At 44.2% G+C, this 23,665-nt stretch overlaps 1 protein-coding gene across 4 annotated transcripts in view; it reads right to left on the reverse strand.

Moving 5' to 3' along the window:
- Positions 1-23,665, reverse strand: part of FARP1 (FERM, ARH/RhoGEF and pleckstrin domain protein 1) — a 267,311-nt gene that overhangs the window by 235,007 nt on the left and 8,639 nt on the right. Inside the window, exon 2 of one of the 4 annotated variants that reach the window (XM_026493503.4) lies at positions 20,821-20,984. The exons of the other annotated variants lie outside the window; for them this stretch is intronic. The gene's annotated coding sequence lies outside the window, so the exon portion shown is untranslated. The remainder of the gene's footprint in view (positions 1-20,820; positions 20,985-23,665) is intronic. 4 annotated transcript variants of the gene reach the window in all.

The raw sequence follows: 23,665 nt of genomic DNA on the forward strand, positions 1-23,665 counted from the left end.
AGCAGAGCTTTGACCAGATAGTTGTACACCGAGGTTCACAGCAGCATTATTCACGACGGCCGAAAAGGTAGAGGCAGTCCAAATGTCTACCAACAGATGAGGGGACGAACAAAATGTGCCATATACGTGCGATGCAGTATCATGCAGCCTTGGGCACCTGCGTGGCTCAGTCAGGTGAGCATCTGACTCATGGTTTTGGCTCAGGTCATGATCTCAGGGTCATGAGATCAAGGCCTGCATCGGGCTCCGTGCTTAGCACAGAACCTACTTATGATTCTCTCTCTCCCCCTTCCCCCCTCCTTGCCCCCCACGCGCACTTGCTCTCTTCCCTCTCAAAAAAAAAAAAAATTATATATAGATAGATATAGATATATATGTGGGGGGGTAATTATTTAGCCTTAACAAAAGGAAATTCTGACACATACAACATGGAGGAACCTTGAAGATACAATGCTAAGTGAAATAAGCCAGACACAAATGGACAAACATTGTATGTTTCCTCTTACATGAAGTATCTAGAAGAGGTAAATTCACAGAGGCTGGGCAGGGATAAGGGGGGAGTTACTGCTTATGGATACAGTATTTCATTTGAAGAAGATGAGAAAGTTCTGGAAATGCACACCAGAGATGTTTGTACAACAATGTGTGTACTTAATGCCACTGAAAGGTAAACTCAAGAATGGTTAAAGTGGTACAGTTTATGTTATGTATAGTTTACCAACACAACAAAAAAGATGAATGAATAAATGTCAGAGAATCAAAATCATCTGGGATGTATTAAAAGTCTCCTAAAGGATGATAGGCCAAGAATGGTGTCCACCAAGAAAGGTACCATCCTATTGCAAATGCCAAGAAATTATATAATAAGGAGCACAGTACTCAATTATTTCCCATCTTCTATGGGTATCCTGATCACATGCAACCTTATGCAGAAAAGCAATCCACCCCAGAATAAAATTCCAGATCAAAACAGCACCTGAAGGACCAGATTAACACCAATACCTGAATGCTTCACTTTTTTTCTTTTTTAAGATTTTATTTTTAAGTAATCTCTACACCCAATGTGGGGCTCAAACCCACAACCCCCAGATCAAGAGTCGCATGCTGTACTGACTGAGCCAGCCAGGTGTCCCTTTATTTACTTTACTCGTCCTCTCAAGAGTTCTTTCCAGTAGTACTCTCGAGCCAATTTGAATCAGCTCATTAAGAGCCACTGTTAAATTTGGGGGAATTTTTACCAGCCTGATGTTAAAAAGGCATTATTAAAAAATAAAGTTACTCTTAAATTACATTAAAAACACAGTAATAAATACTCAAATGTCATCACTTCCTAATTATGTTCCTACATTTTACTGTTATCTCTACAGGAGGTGATTTTTGCCCACTGTATCTGCATAGTGATGATTATTATAGAACGGCGTGATACTGCACACCCCCTTCTAATTCTATGTTCAATGATGCCACGTGGGTCGCCAGAGATCAGCCATGGTGGGAATATTTACACCATGGGAATCAGTGAACACTATGAACCAGAGGGTTGTTTCGGTTTTTGTTTTTCAAGACAAGTGTTTATTAAACTGGTTCCTCCCCATTCAAAGTACATCACTAAGATTACGAACCTTAAGAAATAGTCATCAGCTTAAAGACGACCACCTATTAGCATCAGCCAAAAATGTTAAGGATGAATTTTACTTCACTCTGCAAAAACAGAGTAAGTAGGGTAACTGAAACAACCCTTTAGAAAAGAATTTCTCACCAATTCTTGAGATTATTACTGAGATACTCCAAAGAACGCACAGCCTCTCCCCACAATCACCACAGGCAAGAGTAGAACGGATTTGAGAAATCTGGGAAACATGTCGGTATTTTCCCCTTCAAATATATTTTAATGCACAGTTTTTCAAAAGCAAAAAATAGTGCAGTCACACTACACATACTGTTTTACAAACTGCTTTTAGATTCTAATAGTATAAACAATGTCCTAATTAGCATAACTTCCACACCCCTATTACAGCATGTAACTTTAAAATGACACATTAAACCACTTGTTAAAACTGAAGGAAGATGACTCTCAAAGTAGAAGGAACAGAAATGGTACAAGAAAAACAGTGGATGCAATGAATAGGAGTGGAGAGTTTTGCAATACTCCCCACCCCAGCCTTCCGACCTTCAACATATCCTGCACATTAGTGTTTTTAGCAAACAGCTCAGCCTCATTCAAATATGAGTAATCATGGAGTAGGAACCCAGGCAGAAGGCAGATGATAATATGCACTGTAAAAATAATCAACAGGGGTGGCTTTGGTATGAAAATGCAGGGCCTCTTGTTCAAAAATTAAGAATTTCAAGATAATGACAGCAGAACATGAGTCCAAGTGCGAGGCCCTTTCTGAATGCGCAGGTGGAACACCTGTGGTGTAGCCACGCAAATCAACAAAGGTAACAGATTCCGAGTTCAGAGAAAACAGCTCTCCATCATTTGAAAAATATTAACGATAAAATGGTCTCTCTAAAAAAGGGCGCTCAGAGACTAGATAGGAGGTTTCCAAGAAATGACTACCATTAATCTAATGATTTTCAGTGGACCAAAAGAGCAGAAGACATGGATTACGAAAAAAATTACAGAATAGAACAGCAACAATAAAACAGAGCAAGCTTCAGAAAACACAAAGAGACACAGGGAACAAACTTGAGGAAATTACTCAAAATTAAATGGAAAGAAAGATACGTGAATTATTACAAAAACAGATGCTAGATTTAGATGCTAGATTTGGATAGAATATAACAACTATAGTTCTGAAAAGTGAAGACTATTCAAAGTATGTACAAAAATATTAACAGATCTAATAGAAGAAAACTTTCTGATGCAAAAACAGACCTGAATCTGCAGATACTGTTGCATAGAAAATACCAGGAAAGTGACCTAAAACCACCAATGCCCAGACAGGCTAGTAAATAAATCTCTAAACTCTAGAAAGAATGAAAGAGCCTACAGGCATGTCTGTTGAGAAAAATCAGTCCTGTATAAGAGAGAAGAAACACTAACCTGGCCTTAGCTTTCTCCTCCAGAAATACCCAATGCTAAAAATGGAAGACAACGTCTGGAATTCTGAGGGCAAAAAAGTGTGACCCAAGAACTTGATACTTGGCCAAATGATCCTTTAAATATAAAGGCAAGAAACAGCCACTCTTGAAGCAGTGAAGACCTCAGGGAACGCAGTCCCCATGAGGACTGCTTTAAATAAAACCATCCAGCAGGGAGACCCTGCCAACCAAGAACGAATCGAGCTGAAAAACAAAGCTCGGGAACGGCGCGGCCACAGTAAGAAGACCGGTGAGAAGCACTGCCTAAGAAATTCAAGAACTGTGATACGAGAGCAGAATATAAATGCTACAGTCCTTTGCGTTATAAAATCCATAACTCATAAAAATTTGCATCTAAGGGGGAAGAGAGGTAGCATAAGGTCAGTGCTAATTTCTTACAAATTACAAAGATTTCTTACAGGTGACAGGTTTTGCATACACGTTTTTATATGTAATATATAAAATATATGCAATAAGCATATATTACTTTTAAATCTTTAAGCAGTGTATGTGTTTTAGAATAAGAACTGCTGCAGTGCAAGGATTCCATTGGAAGCCTTATAGGAACGTGTTGGAAATGAGCATTAGGTGAGAAAGTGAAGCCACATTCGGATGGTTCTTTCAAGGAATCCATCTGAGAGGGAGGGAACATGTCAACAGGATGAATGGTTTGGGAAGGAAAATCTTTTAGCTCACTTTTGTTTTTTAAGATAGGAAAGACTTAAATCTTGTTCACAGAGTAGGAGGAACCAGCTGAAGATTAAAGAGGTCCCAGAGTTCCAGCAACCCCACTTCTGGGTATATTTCCATCTCTCACTTGAAACAGCAACTTATTGTTCTCCCAAGACAGACAGAAACATGCCCACATAGAGTTCCTTATAAAGAACTATGTCTTAGGGGCAGTTAAGCATCCGACTCTTGACTGTGACTCAGGTCATGGTCTCAGCGTTGTGAGCTCGAGCCCTGCATGGGGCTCCTCACTAGCAGGGAGTCTGCTCGAGGTTCTCTCTGCCCCGCCCCACCCTGCTCATGCTCCCTCTCTCTCTCTCTCATGTGCTCTCTTTCAAATAAACAGATCTTCAAAAAAAAAAAAAGACTGTCTTATGTAAATTTTCATAGCCACATATCTCACGTCTCAACTCAGGCCTTGAATTCCTTGTAAATAGAACCACGTTATACCTCCTGTTTTTGAACGGCCGACAGGTGCCTCAATAAAGACTAGCTGGTTAGCAAAAAGTTAATTAAATCAAGCTGCCCAACACCTGCTACAGAGAGAGCTTCAGCAAAACCCTCAAACTCAATTTAACCATGAACCACACCCACCCATCCCCACTGGCCCAGTCAGAGGCAGGGGCGTGGTTGAGGGCACCACCTGGGTTCAAATCATGCCTCTGCTCATCACAGCTGTGTGACTTTGGGCATGTTGCTTGACCTCTCTGTGCCTCAGTTTCCTCAAAGGTAACAGTATCCACCTCTCAGTGTTATGTTGAGAAAGTATATATGTAAAGTGCTTAGAACCATGCCTGACACCTAGTATGTGCTCTGAAAGTGTTGGTTATTACTAGTCAAGGGCAGGGAATGGCAATCGAATAGGAGACAAGGTAGAGATCTCACGTGCCCCATAAAAGTGAGTCACTTCACAGAGCTTTCTCTAAGAACTGTCTTTGCCAAAGCTAACAACACAATGCTTTCCGTACAATGACTCACTGGGCCCACCCCCCGAATCTCTCAGTTTCTGTCAGTTCTGTCAAAGGGCTATTTTATTCACTTTCAAGCCTTCCAAAAACATTTGGAACCTGCACAAAAGAAGAAATATGAAACTTCCCGGCAGCGATAAGCAAAAAGCCTAAGCTTCTGCTCAGGGGTTTTCCTTGTAGCTCTCACTAGAGTCTCGGCCACAGCCCCTCCCGGGTGTTTGAGAACTCCTCAGGTGTGCTGGACTCACACCCCGTGACCTTCATCAGGTGCTCTGAGTCAGCAACCTCTGAGAACATTCCGATACACACCAAAAATACATCTAGTTCATCCCACTTTCAAACAACAGGATAGATCTCATTACTGATCATTTGCTAAATTAAAGCAGAAGGCAATCTCTGCAAAGTGTTGCTAAATTTGGTAATCTGGCCTACCAGCAGACAGCTGGCAAATAAAGTCCTGAAAGTTTCGGTCAATTTCCTTCCGGTCTGTGTGTTTCTAACATCTGAAACAAACATTCTGGAGTTGGAAAGCAAGCAAGCAGCCAGGACTCCAGTGGAATGCTCCCATACCCAGCAGTGGAGACCTTTCTGTCATCCTTCTCCGAGACCACAGCTGCCGTGGGTCCCTGGTTTTTACTTACAGAGCTGCAAACTGGGATGAGAGCACTCCCCCCGTCCACTGCCATCTTACCAGGCAAGCTTGGGGGGAGTGAACAGAGCAGCACGGGGACAGCTGGCCTTCAGCTCAGACTGTGGGCACTTCTCTCTGGATCAGGGTCCCTGTCCCTAGTCTCCCACCTTACCACTCCCCAACCCCCATCCCTTGATCAAAAAAGAGAACACATGCACCAGGCTGCACCTACTTCCTTGTCATGCATGAAAGGCCTATGTAATGAATGGTCAGTAAGCCCTTGTGATCAGCGGGTGATTGCGTGTTACCACACCCCAGTGAGAAAGACCCGGCCAAGCCAAACAACACTGATGCTTCTGTTAATTTGCAAAGATTTAATGAGATGGCCCGCCTCCCACTCCGGGCCTCCATGACTGTAGGATTCTGCTGGCTGGCTTTCTGAAATCCTGAAAATACCTCACAGGCCTGCATTCCACGGACGCAAACCCCTTAGGATTCCAGACACCAGGTCGAGAGGCAAAAAACCTAGAGTAAATGAAAATCAAAACCTGAAGAAATAGTACCCAGGCTGACTGAGGTCCTGAAACCTACAAAATGCCTTCTTAAGGAATTTTCCTAAGTACCACCTGAAATTTGAGCAAACCATGGAACCGTTGACTTTTTAGTTATGCCAACTGCCCATAAAAATTCCTCTCCTTCTTTGCAAGGACAGACCTCTCAAGAACAAATGACCTAATTAAACGCGATTTCCTGGCTCACAGCGACGCACAGGCTAACATGCGATGAAACGATGCGGAATTTGGAAGGGGCCGTGTGCCAAGCTGATTGAGGGAACTGGGTTTGCTTTTCGTGATGTGCATGCCCAACACCAGAGCTACAAACGTGAGTGACAGCCATCCTTAACCACTTTTATTTATGAGGCAGCCAGAATGCATATTTCCCCGCTTATCTACTGCACGTTTTTGAAAATGTGATTACGTAGCACTATGAATGCAGCTTTCTGGCACCATTTGTCCGCCGGCCTCGGCTACTGGGTCGGTGCCAGGGCGCTACAATAGAGTGGATCTGTTGTCTCTCACTCCGGCTTTCAGAAATGTGCTAAATTCTCCCCTACTTTCACTGGGCTCTACACCCTCCGCCCTGATTTTGCACAAATGTTCAAGGAGAAAGAATTTTTTTCTTTAAACGAATGTCAAAGGCCTGGCAAAATACTGTACAAAGAAATGCAAAAGTCAGCACTGTGTTGAAAAGGTGGTTATTAGCTCACTTCCTTCTTGCTCCAACTTCTCCATTTCCAAGGGGGGAAAAAAAAGGCATGGAAACTACCACACTTGCCCCAGGTCTAAAAACAACCCAGAACATGAGCAGGTTATGGGCTCACAGGTGATTTCTCTCTGCTCCTTTATGCCGAACTTCGAGGAGCTGTTAGATTTGTGGGCGCGTAACTTAGGGGAACTTTGCTAGACGCAGCCCTGTGCTTCTCATTCTTTTGGCTACAACCCTTGGGGAGGTGAGGTCATGGGGAAATTCCTAGGGGGTCACATAACTGCTTGGTGGCACTGGTAAAGCAGCCCGTCTGAGCCCAGTCCCATCCCCCGTGCCAACCCCCATGACACCCTATTTTCAGAGTCTTGTTTCTCCTGCCAGTGTCTCCCTCCTTCCCATCGCTTCATCCCCATGGCCACCAAGACCTCCCTAAGCAGCCAAAATTAAATCAAGAGGCTGGCATCTGCTGGCTTCCTGCTCAGAAAGGTCTCATTCGTGGCTCATCAGAAGTGGAATTCTCATCCTTCCTCCCACCCCACCCAACAGAATGGCACAAAACAGAAAAAGCACAGTAGGATTTTCAGGGCCCTGAGTTGTGAGGGACATCTTCCCTTTGTTCCATCCAGAAGAGAAGTGCTGGCCAATGGAGCCCAGCCTACCCCCCACGGAGCCAGTGAAAATATCTGTGGTCAAGAGATCTAAAAACAAAACAAAACAAAAATCCGAAAAGCAAAAAACAGAAACAAACCTCTCAGACAGACAGAGCCTGATTTTCTGTGTGGAAGTAAGAGAGAGGAAAACGTGAGTGAGTGCACAGATACGGGCAGGCACCTGCCATGTTTGCATGACAAACCCACCATATAATAAATCATATAAATTCTCTTCGACTGCCCCATGTGCATTGGACTAAATCTGCATCCCTAGAAAATGAAAATGTTACCTAATTCTTTTTTTGAACAATTTAGATCCGGTATGATCGCTGCTTCTGAAGCGAAGTTTCGCATCTTGGCAAAATGACCCTGATGGATAATCCACATGCCGTATCACTTCTGCCACCCAAGATCCACCAAAACGACAGCAAACATACCTCTTCGAAAGGACAAAATAATACGCAGCAAAGACAAGAGCAGACAAGGCGTTCTACTGACCCTCGGACAGCGACTGGAAAGCAGTGAGAAGTAACGGATGATGGTGCCTGAGTGGTACTCCGAGGGTCCAACAAATAGGCCGGTTCCCTGCCAAAGCCCGGGGGAGGCCCCGCTGAAGGGGAGAGGCAGGGTGGAACAGAGGGTGCAGGTCAGAAACAGAAAGGATGGACCTTCGGGGCCCCGGGCCCCCTCCCCTATCTGCACCAACTGCCAATTAAGAGGCTTATTGTCCAATGAGATCGAATGGGGGAGATTAGAAACTCAATGTAGCGCCAGGCACAGTGAAAAAGAGAGATGTGATTCTGTGCTGAAAACGTGCAAGAGATGGTGGGAATTAAGGAAAAGTCTACTTACTACCCCCACGGGACCCATTGTCCTCTTTCTCGATCCTGTTTCCAGAATACTCTTAGCTTATCCCAGGCTTATTCCAGGCAAGGCTTGAGAAATCATTCTCTGGAGAATCTGAATGAACACACATACTGACATTTGAGGGTTTCCTCCAACAAAAGGACCAGTTGCTGCTTCATCACTTTGAAGAAAAACCAACAACCAACAAGCCCTATCCACATGCACAGAGGTTCACATCTGATTTTCTGTACCTTACTCTTAATGCTTGCTCTCAATAAACAGCCAAGGATCAGCAAACATTTAAGGAAAGCTTACAAAATGGAAGTCTGGACCAAAATGCAGAGGAAGAAAAAAGCCTTCTGAAAAATGCAGCCACTACAGGGAACAGAGGAAAATGTTTTTACATCTAGAATTAAGATCCCCAGAGAGAACATCATGTCTCAAAATATAGGGAGAGATGCTATAAAAACAGGCCAGCAGCTCTTGGAAATTAATAATATGGATAACTGAAATTTTTGTTTCTATAGTTAGTTGAAAGGTTACTCTAAAGATATTTCATGGAAAGTAGAGCAAAAAAAAAAAAAAAAAAAAAAAAAACCAGATGGAAATTTAAAAAGATAGGTAGGGAATCCATAAGGCCTAATCCTCAAATAATAGAAGTTAGAAGAGAGAATTAAAAGAAACTATTTTTTTTAATTCAAGAAATGTTCCAGACTGATAGACAAATGTCTCCAAACTAAAAAGAAAAGCAAATGCCCAGCAAAAGTAATTTTAAAAGGACCCACTGAGATATATGTCAAATACTGTGAAGTTTCAAAATATGAAAAATTCGGTGAAGATTCTAAAATGTTTCAGAGAGAAAGAGAAAGAAAATAAATCACATACAAAGTATACTAGATGACAAGGGAGCAATGTCTTCAAAATTTCAAGGATCATATTTTCAATTTTTAATTCCACGTGCAGTAAAATTATCAAGCAAATCTAAGCATACATTAAAGGCATTTTTCCATGCAAAAATTCTAAAGAAATTTAGCTCCCTGCACCTTCCTGGGAAAGCTACTGGAGTTTGTATTCTATCAAACAATGCAGTAAACTATGAAACTAAAGGATATAGAATCCAGGAAAGAGTGGGTCCAGGAAAGGAAAACAGTGAAGGAAAGCCTCTGAATGATGGCTGTGTGCAAGGTCTAAAGTACAACCCATTCAGACAGAGGTCAGACGATGGGGGTGTTACAGACAGTGGTGCACGTTGGGGGAAAAAAGATGGGGAAGCTGAATGGTTATAAGATGTGCTCAGAGTTTGGTAAAAATTAGTTGAAAGAAAATTGACGGATCTGTTGAAATTATTTGGAAGAAATTAGCAATAGGTACATAGAAAATCAAGCAAGTTTTTAAGAAGTGAATTATCTCCAGGAAAAAAAAAGTTTTTGAAGAAAGCAGTCAAAAGAAAGAATCTGGCTCAGCAGTGAACACTCCACACAGTGATTGTACTGTGTACACCAAGTACTGAGTTCACCAAACACAGTACTATAGACACACTGGGAGGGGGAGGGAAGGAGAAACATGGGTGAGGTAGGGGCTCAGAGAGCTAACTCACTGTCCCAGGAGGAAGTAGAGAGAGAACCCGGAAGCTTTAACTATTTCCTAAAGAGCCTTCCACCTCATCATCCTGTTTTCAGAGCTGCTCCCAGCGCACAGGTCCCCACACACTGAAGGAGGGGCTCCACCGAAATGACAGAGAAAACATGGAAACAGAATAAGATAGGCTCCAAGAAACAGATTTCAGGAAGAGAAGCAAGGGGTACTCCCAGGAGAGATCCCTGATGCTCACTGGGCCACAGAGCCTACATCTAGTGTTAGAGACAGAAGGGTGCCTGGGATAACCATGGGAGACACTAAAGGGTGCTGACCAGGCCAAAAACAACCTAGCCCAGACCCCAGCAGCTCCGAAGACTTCCAGACAAATGTCATGAGGATAAAACCTAGACTTTCTGAGCATCTGATAAATTTGAATACTCATAAAGGGACTTAGGGTAAGAGATGGGAGTTTTGAAATAATTTAGGTTAAGTACAGGAAAATGAAGCAAAGGAAACGCTAGATAATTATTAACTCCAAGGAAAGCAAAACTGGGCACAAAGGGGAAAAAAAAAGCCATGTTATAAACGTGAGCCATACGGCTAACTGCACGGCTCAGTTGTCAACAGTCACAGCAGAATCTATTACAATAGCACGACCCCTCAAACGCTAATCTACTGGGAGTTTGGTTTTCATTCCTGTACAGCTGCATGTTATTACCACGGACAGTTATTAGAAAAAAATAAAGGTGGATCCTATGTTACTCTTCAAACCAATATAAATTTTTTGAAAAAACCATAAAGCTCTAGAAGAAAATATGAGACTTTTAAAAATGCTCAGATTGAGGAAGATCTCTCTAAACATAACCTACATCCCAGACACTACAAGGAAACTACCAAGTAGGACAAAGCATTTGAAACACATTTGACGAAGGGCTAATTTTCTCCGTATGCAAAAAAACTCCAGCAAGTCACAAGAAATATACTTGCAACCTAAGAGAAAAATGTGCAAAGGCAGAAACAAGTACTGGAGAGATGGCCAAGAAAATCCAAATGGCTTGTCTACATGTGAAAATATGTCCAACCTCAACTATGAATAAGAAAAATGCCAAATGGCAGTTAAGAAAGCCTGACATTTCACTGGTCAGATTAGGAAAAAAGTAAGCATTTGACATCACTGTAGTTCCTCACTGTAACAGGCAGTTAAGCACCACGATTAAGAGGGGACTCTGGATCCAGACTGCCTGGGTTCAAATCCTCCCTCTCCACTAACTGCATGTGGCCCTTGTGGGGGTTACATCAGCTCTGTGGCCTCAGTTCTCCCCATCTTTAAAACTGTGATCATGATAGTACCTCTAAGGGTCGCTCTGAGGATTAAACAAGTTAATATTTGTTAGTATTATTAATAATAATAATAGTTCTCAGCACATGGTAAGCACTACATAAGAGTTAGTAAAGTGAACAGGTGGGTAGAAATTCTTGGGAGGGCAATATGGCCATCTCTATCTATACGGAAAACACGTACCTCTTTGACACACGTCCCACTTCTAGGAATTTGTATTTCAGATACACTCACAAAGAGACATCAAGGATCCTCATTCCAGCACTGTTTATAAGACCAAAATCTCTGAAACCACCTAAATGTCTATCAACAGGGGAACGCTGCAGATAACTGAAGGTACCCCTATAAAATGGCTATGATGAGCCAATAAAAACACGACAGCAATCTGTCCGTATTAATCTGGGACAATCTTCAGAGTGTATTAAGTGAAAAGAAGAAGATACAAGACAGCATAGAGTATATGCTACCATTTGTGTTAAAGGTCAACGTATAAAATATTTCTCAATGTTATGCTCTTAAATGATGGGAGATTATCACATAAAGGTCCTACCAGGTTTAATAGTAAGAATCATGAGTGATTCTTTCCCAAGTGTTGGAAAGTCTCTTCTCTCAAAGGGAATCACCTTTCTCCATGTAACTTTATTATCCCTATTTGCTTAATAAACTTTTTTTTTCCATAGCATTCTGTTAAAACAAACTTCAGCCTGACAGAGTTCAGACCACCGCAAACTCTGAATTACTGGGATTTAAAACCAAGGCACGTTGGGCCATGTGCAGAGTGGTGTGCTCTGGGTACCTCTTTATAACTGTTACAATTCGTCTTAAAACGTTGTTTCTCAGGGGCACCAGGGTGGCTCAGTCAGTTAAGTGTCTGAAGACATCTTCGGCTCAGGTCGTGATCCCAGGGTCCTGGGATCAAGCCCCACACTGGGCTCCCTGCTTAGTGGGGAGCCTGCTTCTCCCTCTGTCCCTTATCCCACTTATGCTCTTTCTCATATAAGAAAATCTTAAAACACACACACAGTTTCTCAGAAAACATCTCCTTTAATACCCTCACAACTGCTAAATTACAGTAAAATTTTACGATTTTTTAAAGATATCACAAACTCAAAAATAGACCGAAGCAAAAGAAGAATTTTAAATCAAACGGAACCTCATAGTATTTTGAAGATAAATGCGAGGATTAGCAAAAATCACATCATTTCGCTTTGGGCAGCCCCAACTGCTGAACCCCGTGGCCGACCAGACCGGCTCTATGTCGGAGAGACAGAGAGAAACCTCCCTCACGCAAAAATACACGTGCGGTCACAGAGGAGGGAGCTAGAAGAGCCGCCAGGAAGAAGGCTGTCGAACTCTTCCAACAATGAAGGGGATGAGCTTGTTCCACACTGAACAAAAATCTCAGCGCTCTAACAGATGAATAACGCCACGGTTGGATTCCCAGCAGGAGACAGAAACGCATATGAAGCGGGCGCAGATGTGCCTCTCTGTTGTGTCATCAAATACAAATCAAAAGATTCAAGAGATTCCATCAGGAAGAACTGAGAGACTTTCAGCATAAACCCACCAAGAACACCCCAGACTTTCTGGCTCCTTCAGTCTCGAATTAAAATGCCCTTTTCTTCATTCTCAAAACAAGAGCCCCCCCCCCCCAAAACGCTGCCCAGGGGGTGTCAGATAAACAGAGGCCAGATGTTCCACAGTCCCTCCCGGCCTGCAGATCGACCCAACATTAACCGAGGCAAAATACCCATACGCCAATGTCCAGGTCCTTCCCCCCGCCCCCCCATACTCTTAACTGCTCACAGGGACAACGTTCACTCAAAGTTAAGACTGGTGTTGGTGCCAACAGCATTTCTTGGAGTCAAGCAACCCAGCAATTTACACAGAAGCCATCTAAAGAGAGCTGGTCAGAAGGATTCAATTTATAGGCCACTAGAGTAGGATATCATGGTCCCCAAGTTTTTTCTTTCCCTAAATGAGCATTTTTCGGCTCTCAAAGCTCTGGATTTGAAAGGCGGCCTCAGCCATTCATAAAACATTGTGAAGGATTCTCTAACCTCACAAGAGACCAACCGGGCCCATGCATGGCAGCGACTGAAATGAAATCCAGAAGGTACCAGACGGGTGCTCTAGAGTAGATAAACAGTGTCCGAGGGCCAGGGTGATGAATAAATTTAGATCTGCCATCCATCTGTGACTATAAATTCAAGGCTTTTCCAGACAACATGGGCCAAACGGCAGGTGCCATCAGTCGGCTCAGGTTTGAGAGGCTGAGGGTGATTTTACCAAGAAGCTCCAAAGGGTCTCTCAGTTCCTTCATTCAGTCTGACGACCACTGACAACGAGGCCATGGCCCGTGCTGGGCAGCAGCTACACGGACGTGAATAAAATAAGCCAGCGTCTACAGGTTCACTAGGCAAAGGCACTTTTTTCCCAGCACACTTCACTGAGAAGGCAAACCTTTCCCCAGTTCTCGCTCACGCCCCTCTTGGAAACCCTGCCCCACGGTGCAGCCCCCAAGCTGGCAGACAGGCATGCCCCACACGAGTACTAATTGCCAGAAGCATCCTTCAGTTAGGTGTTTCCTTTAACACTCGAGACTGTTCTGGAAACGCTCCTGCTACAGTTCTATTTTCCAACTCATGAGGAAGGCTAAACATTACTAATGGAAAGTAGATCCCAGACCCCCTCCCCCAAACACCACTGAGAAAAAAAACCCCACGGATAAAAGAGACAGGAAGGGCAGAGTCTTCATAGCCCCTAAATTCTTCTAAGCACATTCTGGGAAATCTCCACATGATAAATATTCCAAGAGCAAGTCGTCTGGGGACCACCCCCTCCCCACTGTAAGCTCAGCTGCATTCCTCAGAGGAAAGGTCAACAGGAAATGACCTCACCAGACCTTTCACCATAATCACATTAATTTAAGAATTACTGAAGCAAGACTGTGGGGGAGGGGGAAGAAATTCATAAAACATGTATACTATATTATAAATCTGAACAAAATGAAACATTAAGGAAAATGCTAGATGTGGATCATGGGGGGCTGGGGGACAAGGAAGGGGTGTGTGTATATAGGAAGCCTCCATACTTTCTGTTCCATTTTGCTGTGAACCTAAGACTGCTCTAAAAAGTTGTGTTTTTTTTTTAATTAAGGCAAAAATAAATATAAAGCAAAAATCAAGAAGAAAGCAACCGGTGTGTGTTTTGCCAGACTACTTTTCTTTCCTTCTTGGTGTCTACCATGACCCTATTACTTTTGCAATTTAAAAAAGGCACATGCACAAGAAACAAGGTTATTTTTAAATGCTTTATTTAAAAAAAAATAAAGAAAAAAACACACTCCGTGAAACACAGCCAATTCCCATGTGAAATGCATGAGGCTAGCCTTGTGATCCACTGAGGACAGCCGGGCTACCCAAGCCCTTCCGCAGACACCCCAGGGAGACGGAGCAGTGTGGCCCACGCCGCAGCCCCACGGACCCAGAGGCCCGGCCCAGGCCAAAAGCGGCGCCTGCCAGGGGGCTGGCATCAGTCTTCGGGGAAAGCCTTAGTTCTCAGCTCCTTTATCACATGGCTCCAGTTGAAAAGCCGAACTCCCCCCAAACCTGTGCACCCCGCTAGAGACCACCGGGCCATGGTGACGCCCACGGGCGGGCGTCAGACCTGGGTTTGTCAGTAACCCGCGGTGTGACACCTGTGTCTGTCAGAAGCAGAGTGGTGTCTTCAAAGGGGAAACCAAGATTGGTCTTTACGACTGTGACTCAATCCCCAAAATTCCTTGAAGGAAAAAAAAATGGTTATTACAATGCTGGGAAGGAGGAGGAAATCCTCCACTGGCCGATGAGGCTGTCACCACGCTGTCTGCACAAGGGCCTGCTCCTTGGGACCAGGGAGAGGCAAGGGAGGCACTCGGCTTGGGCACAAAATTGAAGGGGGGTGTCAAAACAGCCCCGTCATGAAGAGAATCACTTTTAGTGACTCTCTTTAAAAAGCAAAAGTAATTCAAAGAATTCACAGTGAACCACACAACATAATTTTAAAATAAAGGCAGGACTTGACCGTGAACTTGCAGGACCCATCTCCCCTGACAGCAGTTCTGGGGGTTTCGGTTGTAGCTGTGGGATGATCCCAATCTGAGCCACGAAGAAGAGTATGGGCTCTAGGAAAACCTGATCTTACCTATTAGCTAGCTGTGTGACCTTGGGCATGTTACCCCGTAATTTCTGTCCTAGTATCCTCTTCTGTAAAATGGAGATGATTCCTTCCTCATTGAATAAATGACCAAGTAAAAATAAATGCGAAGTGCCAAGCACACGGCCCAGCACAGGACCCAGGAGGAAACTGGCAATCCTACAGCCTCACACCAAGTACCCGGATTCCAAGGAGAAGCCAGAACGTGCTTCCTAGGTGTTAGTAGCCCGTGCGCTAGGCTTTGAAGTATATCCAGGAAATGGGCTTGACGGGTTATTGCGGTTTCCCTATGATGACCCCAAAGACAAACTTTTCTTGTCCTTTCCATCTTCAGAACTGAAGAGCCATCCCAGCACCCGGTCAGCTGGGGGAAGAGGGTGGGGGAGGGGCGGGGATGGAGACCTGGAACAGTGCCCACCCCATGGGCTGCTCAGGGTAGGTGATACCCAAACAGCCTGGTACGGCTAGAAGACAAAACCACCTCTGAGTTTCTCAAGAGTTTTTCTTCCTACAGCAAAGCATGGCCATCTTTAAATAAAAGGAATCCAACCCCCAGGACAGCTTCTGATCCCCTTTAGTCCTTGCTAATTTACCTGCGAGCCTGGGAGAAGCAACTGTCCCAGCTGACTCGGATTTACGGATGTGACCTTGGGATAATTTTCATCACTGTTCTCAGACTCTCGAAGTCTAGTGTCTGAGTTCATCCTTATGAATTATTCTACCTCCAAATCAAAAGCATCCCACAAGCTGGACCACAGACCCCACGCAACCTTGAACTTCCACACCACAAATAAAGAACCACCTTTCAATCACCATCTCCCATAGAAGACCACCTCTCACCCAAGTATTATGAGGACCTCTATGCCTTTGTTGTGTGCCCTGGAAACACCAGGAAGAAGGAAACAATCTTCAAGCGGATGGTTTCAATAATACAGCAGGGAACGACCTGCAAAGCCCGAAGTGCGTCTCACACGACAGTTTACGTACGTGAGCAGGCTCTGCTTAACGGGCAGAAAACTATCTTAGAAGGTTTCTCCTTTTCTTGAGTCTCTGAAACATAGTTCACTTTTCTCGTTTTAAATAACAAGACTGGATAATTATAAAAGCAATAAAAATTCAGTACAGGAAATTTAGAAAGCACAGAAAAGTTCAAAGGAAAAAATAAAGACCACTCCTATTATTCCCATCCAAAGAAAAGCATGGGTAAAACCCTTTTCTCAATACACATAAATATATAGATCTTACATAGAACTTTACACAAACGTGCTCATCTCTTAAGTAGCAAACCACGTGTATAATCACAAAAGAAGAGGGGCGCCTGGGTGGCTCAGTCAGTTAAGCATCTGCCTTAAGCTCAGGTCATGATCCCGGGGTCCTGGGATCGAGCCCCGATCTGCTTCTCCCTCTGCCCCTCCCCCAACCTTTAAATAAATGAATAAAATCTTAAAAAACAAAAACAAAAGAACAGGTAGGTGACCAGACGCAGGAAGGTCATAGCAAAAAAAATAAACCCAGAACCTCAACATCCTGCAAAAGGCCAGGAGGAGGGACTATATTTTACAAAGAAATGTACGAAATTATCTGTCACAAAGTTTACTTTTGAAGAGAGTTAAGCATCAACAAATATTTATTGAGCCCCTCCCACGCTCCCGGCACTTCACCAGGCACTGGGAATGCAGACGGCATAAAATACTTCAGTAGAAGGGGCTCTTGGTACGTGGAGAGACACTGCCCAAGCTTCTCCCTGGCCTCTGCCAATTGTAAGCTGTATGACCTGCAGCAAGTCATTTAAGCGCTCTGTGCCTCAGTTTCCTCTTATATAAAATGGGGATTACAAATCAGGGCAGTTGGGAGGATTAACTGAACCTGTAGACCTGAAGAGCTCAGCCTGAGACACAGAAGTGCTCAATAAAAGTGAGTGCTCTCATAAGTAAAACGAGTGGCCAAGAGAGAAAACACACTGTAGAAACAGGGTCCAGTAAACCCCCAGGAGGAGACTGAAGCCGTAGAAAGGCTTCTAGAAGGAGGTGGGCAGGAGTGGGGTGGACATCGGAGGCGAGAACTAGTAGAAAGCCCTTCCTTACCTTCCAAGCTGAAGAATCAGCAGGTGTGGAGATGGGAGGCTGTGAGACAGGAGGGCTCCTGGGGCTGGTTTTAGGGGCCACTCAGGGGGAGGGCGGAATATAGGACATGGGGACAGAAAATGAGGCCAAGACACCAGATTTCGTTCAGCCACATTCTTCTTTAGTGACAGCCAAACAGCTAGAGTTATCCCACATCATGATCACTTTGAACAGGAGAGCTTTCCGGACTGTTCCACTAAAGTCGACGGGTGTGGATTTATGCATTTTTAAATTACGTTTACCAGTAAGCATTCTCTAAACACCCTATGGAGGCAGAGATGTAACGAACTGATCCTTCACACCTGCTCTCCGGACAGCCCGAAACTCATCACAAAGGTCTCGGAGTGCTGACAGCGCGTACACGGACCTCTAGTAACGTATTTCTCACTGGGGGCATCACTACAAACAAATCAGACAAGACCAGATGATGAATCTGGTGTTCGCTACTTCATAGTAACTGGAAAAAAAGGAAAGGAAAAAAAAAATGTTTAACATCCATAGAAAACAGGGGGTGACGGCTGGCTTAGTCGGTGGAGTGTGCAACTCTGGATCTCGAGGTTGTGAGTTCGTGCCCCACACCGGGGGTAGAGATTACTTAAAATCTTCAAAAAAAATTTTTTTTTAAATAAACATACATCGAAAATAAAAGTGAAAGCAGCTGTGACCAACACCTTTGCTAAAAACAAAGTTATTATTACTGAATGTGTTTGTCTTTGTTGATATGTTCTACACAGTTAAGATGTAAAGCTTCATAGTTTAATAATACAAATAATACCTACCATGTCATGAGCTCTTTATAAATCACCGGGCAGTCCCTTTTTATATACAGTTGACTGATGAACACACAAAGTTAGAGGCACTGACTCCCCTAACAGGCAAAAATCCATGTATAATTTTTGACTCCCCAAAAACTTAACTACTAATCACCTACTGTTGACTGGAAGCCTTACCAATAACACAAATAGTCAATTATCACATATTTTGTAAGTTATGTTATAAACTGTATTCTTATAATAGAGTAAGCTAGACCAAAAAAAAATGTTGTTAAGGGGGAAAATAGGGGGGGAGCCCCTGAGTGGCTCAGTCGGTTGAACGTCCAACTCTTGATTTTGGCTCATGTCATGATCTCAGGATCATGGGATTTAACCCCACACTGGACTCTGTGCAACCAAACCTTTGTGTAGTTCCCCTCCCTCTGACTCACAGCTGGCCTGGGTGACCAAAACGACTGTGGAATGAGTGTATGACTCCAAACCTAGCTCATAAAAGTCATGGCAACATCCACCTTGGCCTCCTCATAAGTCACTCACTGTGAGAGAAGCTAGCCGCCATCTTGTGAGGACACTCAAGCATCCTGCCCAAGGAGAGCCTGTGGGGGTCCTCGGAAACAGACCATGCGGCCCCAGCTGACATCTTTACTGCAAACATGTTGACAGAAACTAAGCCGTTCCCAAGGTCCTGACCCAAGAAACTCTGCTAAACAATTAATATTTACCATTGGTTTGAGTCACTTACTTTGGGAATAATTTGTCATGCAGCAATAGATAATTAATACATGCCCTGAAGCCTATATTCTTTTCTCCATAGCTACACTGCCTTTCAGAAGCTTCTGTAATTTTGGTTTTTTTTATTATCACTGTATATTCATACAGAGAATGAACAAAATCGTTACAGAGATCAAAGCTATACATCCTATCAGTTCTCTGAGATGAGCACCACCAGGACGGACACCTTGCATCTACTTGCTGGTACTATGACACTCTGGGACTCGGATTTTATATGCACGATGGTTCTTTTGGGTTCTATTCCTTCACAAAACGGGCAGCTGACAGAGTTCATTAAGTCTGTGCTGTGTCGTCCAGGAAACTGTTTAGTCGTTTCTTTTAAAGGTGTGTTTTTAGCACGTTTTGTTTAACAAAATAAACATAACCATGCTGAGTTACCGCTATACCCCATTACAACGGCTAAAATTTAAAACGTTCACAATATGAAGTGCTGGTGAGGATTCCACTTCTGGGCATTTCCCCATGAGAATTGAAACCTACATCCACATCAAAACTATGCATGAAGGGCACCTGGGTGGCTCAGTCCGCTGAGTATCCAACTCTTGGTTTCAACTCAGGTCATGATCTCAGTGTCGTGGGATCGAGCCCCACCTCGGGCTCCACACTCAGTGCAGAGTCTGCTTTGGATTCTCTCTTTCCCTCTCCCTCTGCCCCTCCCTCTGCTCTCGCTTGCTCTGTCTCTTAACAAACAGATCTTTAAAAAATCTTTAAAAAAAAAAAAAAACCTATCCATCGAAGTTGAGAGTAGATGTACACTTATAGCCACTGTATTCATAACTGTCCCCAACTGGGAACGACCCGAATATCCTTCAGCGAGTGAATGGCCACACAAACTCTGGTACACCCACACAGCAGAATACGATACAGCAACAGAAGTGAAAGTACAGCTCCCAACAGCTCAGAAGACCCTCAAAGACATTACACCGAGTGAAAAGTCTCAAGAGATTACATGCTCTACGATTCCATTTATACATTGTTCTGGAAAAGTCCCAACAACAGTGACGGAGCAAAGACCAGTGTCAACAGAGGCTGGAGAAGCAGGACAGTGACTACAAAGGGGCAACATGCGGGAATGTTCTGAGCTGTTTGACACGGTTCCATGTCCTGAGTGTGGTATTGTCCACACACATCGGTGCATGTGGTGAAACTCACAGAACTGTATGCGGAGGGGGGGGGGGGGGAGTCACTTTTACTCAATCTTGAGTTTTAAAAAAATAGATGCATATTTCCTTTTGAAGCAATTTCAATTCCTTTTTCCCTTAAGAAGAAATATAGCCTTTCTTCAATCACCCTCAGGGCCCAGGTCCCTCTCGATTTCCAAATCTTTAAAAAACGCTGACCGCAAGGACTTTTACAAGCAAGGTATTCAGAATCTGTGATTTGTATCTTAGGAGTCTACCTTCTTTCAAACGGTTACCATTCATTATTTTCCGCTACAGCTGAGGACAAATCCCCTGGCCCCTGCTTTTTGTCCTTACAAACATTCTTGCCTCGGAGCAAAAGACCTTTTAGAAGAACACAGATAAAACCACACAGGGTCCCAATAAATGTTTGCTGGGTGGGTATATGGTGAGGTTCCCCCCTTACGCCAGGGATTAGCTGGATCTGTCCCCAGACTGTCCCAAAGGCATCTGATGGCCTCTGAGAAAATGAGATGCTCTCAAGCACGAGGGTGACCATCCAACCAGCCACCTCTTGCTTGGTGTCCCAAGCAGTCCACACCTCCTTGCAGTATCAAAAATGTCTCCATTTGGACAAAAAATATATATATGGTCCCCATGAAGACAAGGATTTTTGGGGGGTCTATTTTGTTCACTGGTGTGAATGCCAAGAATAGCACCTACCTTATGAAAGATGCTCGACAGATCTTTGTTAAAAGTAAGATCGCTTTTATTCTTTGTAACTTGTGAAGACATTAAGAATTTAAAGAGTTGTGATTTCCCGGCCGCCTATGATCCTATGATAAGATTTCCTTTCATCTGTCAAAGACAGGCTCTTTTTTAAAGACCTGGAAGAAAAAAAAGGAAGTTGGACACGTGGCCCCTGATCTCCAGGAACTAACTGGTGAAAAGGGTAAGATTCACACATCAGGGAAAAACTTCTTATACATCTATATGGAACCAGTTATGCCCATCGGTACCCCCGCCACACACCCTCTGCCCTTCCTGTAGGCGCTCCACGCTCCTCTGGGTGCACTTTTCCAGAAGGTGTGCCAATGGAATTCAGAAAGTCACTGCTTTAATTGGGACTTTGAAAAACAGGCAAGCCTTGGATGTGTTATGAATGCTTTGCTGGGGGCTGATGACGGGGGATGAAGCACCAGCACCTTCGCTTCTTACATGCTTTCGACCAACAGCAGGGAAAAGCAGGCAGGTAAAAATTCCCCCCAAGTCAGAAGAAAATAAAGCGGCAGGCACACCTCCCGTTCCAGCCTCCTGCAGGGCTCCTGGCTCCACTTCGGGCCTTTCTCAACCTCAGACGCAGGCCAGTTATGGAATACACACGCTCCGAGCAAGCTCTACCCTCCTTTCCCCGCTCTGGATAGTGCGTTGGAGTACAAGGAACATCCTCATGGGGATAATATATAACAAGTGACAAGGCACTTGCAACACCCCCCGTAAGGGATCGTTAGGTTAGAGCCGCTGCTCTTGGAGCCCAGACATCAACGTTTAGGGGACAGTCAACTTGCGGAGCTTTGCACAGCCCTGGGAGGAAGTGGGGCAGAGAGGCCTTGCCCTTCCATTTCTGCCATTCCCTTCCCTGCTGGTCCCTCCCCCAGAAAGGTTTTCCCCCCACTCCCTAATTTTGCCTATCAATCCATCTGGAAAGGCTCATGCGGTCTGGGCACCATCTCATGTCTCCCTCTCCCCCTCCCCCAGACAACCCCCCCCCAAGAGTGGTCCCTCACGTAGCCTACACAAGAGTCCTCCCCTGGGAGGTGAGGGTGGAGGTTCACATTCCACTAGGTGACCCCACACTTCATCAGAGTGGGGGCAGGCTGAGCACGTCTCCCAGGGGAACTGAAAACGCTCGAAAGTGTGATGAATTGCCAGGATGACTGAAGGACTTCTTTAAGGCGGGAGCCATGGATGTTATCGCCCTCCCCTGCACCTCCACCACCACCACCACCAAACTGTCCTGCTCGAGATGCCGGGGGGGGGGGGGGGGTAACCCAGAAAGTGAAAGTGATGCCCGGCAACAAACACAGTCAGGCCACGAGGAGGGCAACCCCACGGAGGTGACTCTGGATGTGGGTCTCTATGCTTGACACCCAGTCACCCGTGCCCTTTCTGAGGCCGGTACTGAAAACGAAGACATACCCCTATCCTGCATCCTGGGGCTCAAGCTGGGCGTCTGTCCCTTGCAACGAAAGAGGCCTAGGAACCTTCCTACCATAAATGTACATATGGTCATTGCGGCAAAATACCACAAGCAAAAAAATGACCGAGAAAGGGCAATGGTAGTTACATCACGTAGAACCACGAAGGTAATCCCACGAAGGCACTCAACGTTTTCATCTCAAAGAAAACTCAATACGGAAAACACTCAGACAATGCGAAAGGGGGAAAAGGTGGCTTCTGAAAGTGCACACATCATTCTCTCAATTTCTGAAAAATCTATATTTGCATGTATAAATAAAAATACTTCAAATAGGGGGTGCCTGGGTGGCTCAGTCAGTTAAGTGCCGCCTTCGGCTCAGGTCATGATTCCAGGGTTCTGGGATCGAGTCCCACATGGGGCTCCCTGCTCGGCGGGGAGCCTGCTTCTCCCTCTGCTTGCCTCACCCCCTGCTTGTGCTCTCTCTCTCTGACAAATAAATTAAATTTTTAAAAAAGTTTTAAAAAATACTTCAAATATACCAAATATTGCCAAAGTCAAATGGAAATAAACCAATTTTTAATTTTCATAATCTTTGAATGGCAGGATTACAAGGGATTTTGACTTTTATCGGTGAATAGTTTCCTAGTCCTGTTACAGTAACACACTACAAAGGGCACCATGGCAGCTCACTCTTGATTTCAGCTCAGGTCATGATCACAGAGGTGAGATCAAGCCCCATATCGGGCTCTACACTCAGCGGGGAGTCTGCTTGAGATTCTCTCTCCCTCTGCCCCTCCCCCCATTTGCACACATGCTCTGTCTCTCTCTAAAATAAATAAATCTTAAAAAAAATAAAACAGTACAATGTGAACACTAAAATAAATACACAAAAACATACTTCTTTAATTAAAGCTCAGCTCGAATGCCACTTCTTCCCATCAGAATCCAGTCTTACTATCCTGAACACTTCCACCATTATTACCTTTTGCAAAGTTACTGTCATATTTCATCTTTGATTGTAATCACCTAGACACTTCTCCCATCCACCCTGGATGCCATACTCTGAGAGCAAGGACTGAGCCTTATTTTGTGGCATCAATGGTAACTAGTATATTCAAGAAATGTTCATAAATATCTGTTGACTTGATAAGGCCCTTACATAAACTAGAGTAAAAATAGAACAGCAGTGAATATGCAAATTACCCTAGTCAGTTGGCCACCGCGATGGTAACGGAGGAGTAGGGGGAGTGGAGATGATGAGGCTTCTTTTTAAGTCGTATCAATTAAATGAAAATAGACAAATATTATTGCTCCATAGTCTGCACTCCATTCACCTGGCTATTTTACATTCAACTGATTTGCTTAATA

This window comes from Ursus arctos, unplaced genomic scaffold (assembly GCF_023065955.2).
Source record: "Ursus arctos isolate Adak ecotype North America unplaced genomic scaffold, UrsArc2.0 scaffold_10, whole genome shotgun sequence".
Taxonomy (NCBI): Eukaryota; Metazoa; Chordata; class Mammalia; order Carnivora; family Ursidae; genus Ursus; species Ursus arctos.